Source organism: Mus caroli, chromosome 17 (genome assembly GCF_900094665.2).
Source record: "Mus caroli chromosome 17, CAROLI_EIJ_v1.1, whole genome shotgun sequence".
Lineage (NCBI taxonomy): Eukaryota > Metazoa > Chordata > Mammalia > Rodentia > Muridae > Mus > Mus caroli.
The window spans coordinates 9,215,306-9,216,699 of record NC_034586.1 but is presented as its reverse complement, the minus strand read 5'-3'; the positions used below and the strand labels follow the sequence as shown (position 1 = coordinate 9,216,699).

Sequence of the window (1,394 nt, the reverse complement as noted above, 5' to 3'; positions counted from 1 at the left end):
GGTCAAGGACACCCCAAGAAGACCTACAGAGTCTACTACCTTGGGCACATGGAAGCTCACAGAGACTGAACCACCAACCAAAGAACATGCAGGGGTGGGCCTGGGTCCCCTACGCATTTGTATTAGATGTACAGCTTAGTCTTCATTTGGGTCCCCTAGCAACTGGAGCAGAGGCTGTCTCTGACTCTTTTACTTGCCTTAGGATTCCTCTCCCTTCACTGGGCTGTCTTTTCTGGCTTCAGTGGGAGAGGATAGGCTTAGTCCTGCTAGGACTAGATGTCCCAGGGCATGGTGGCATCTAAGGAGTCAGCCTCCCTTTCTCTGAGAAGGGGAGGGAAGTATAGGAGGAGGGGCATGTGAGGTGGAACTAGGAGAAGAGGAGGGAGGGGCGCTATGATTGGAATGTAAAGTGAATAAATAATAATAAAAAAAATCTTAAAAAAAATAAAGTAGATGGCTTACCTTAGAAACAATGGCCAAGCTGACTGATGGCGTCAACACAACAGGTGTTATCACACCTACGACAGGTGCACCTACACACACTCTTGTGCACAAACACACGCTCGCACAGAAACACACAGGTGCACTTACAGTCACCCACAGGTATACACACACACCAAAGGTACTCACACGCAAGTAAACTTAAACACAACTCACACACACAAGCTCCTCCCAAACACACACTAATCTAGATACACACACACACACACACAAGCTCACACACAAAGCAATCAAACACACAATCCACACATAGCTCACTAGATACAACGAAATCGCAAAGGGCACCACTAACTCCACCAACTCCAACAAACTCCACCAACTCTACCAACTCCTCTAAACACACTCAAAGAAATCTAGGTGTGGCCACAGCTTAACCCTGCTGCCTGGGCTACATCATAATCACTCCTAATGAGGTCACATCAGGACCTGTCCTGGCAGGGCTGGGAGGGACTCAAGGGTCTGGCTTAGGTGGGCTATGGAGACTGACATTAGGCTTTTAGAAATCAAAACCTCTAGGATGGGCTGATGTCCTTAGGTCTCTGGTTTGAATGTTTGCTGTGCCTCCTGCTTTAAAGTCCTCATGTCTACACTCTGTGTGTCACCTTTACATTCCAGCTGATGGGTCCAGGATGATGCCACCACTTAACTTAAAAAAAAAAAGGTCCTGCTCATTAAGACCTAGGTGNCTGCTGCCTTTCTGACATTACTGTAGCCATTTCGTTTTATACCTGTAGCCAGCCATCTTACATCATTACAGAGGGCCTTCCTGATACCCGGCTAACCATTAACTGCATATTTCATTAAGCTTTATGCTTTGGTGTTCTTGGAAACTCCCCTACCCTTGCCCTCCTTTAGGGCCAATCATAATAACTAAGGTCAGTTAGGATTGCTTT

General features: G+C 46.8%; 1 protein-coding gene across 1 annotated transcript in view; it reads right to left on the bottom strand.

Annotated features, from left to right (window-relative positions):
* Positions 1-530, bottom strand: part of LOC110284189 (sperm motility kinase 3A-like) — a 47,232-nt gene extending 46,702 nt beyond the window's left edge. Inside the window, exon 1 of the mRNA XM_021149878.2 lies at positions 463-530. The gene's annotated coding sequence lies outside the window, so the exon portion shown is untranslated. The remainder of the gene's footprint in view (positions 1-462) is intronic.
* Positions 531-1,394: the final 864 nt, after the last annotated feature.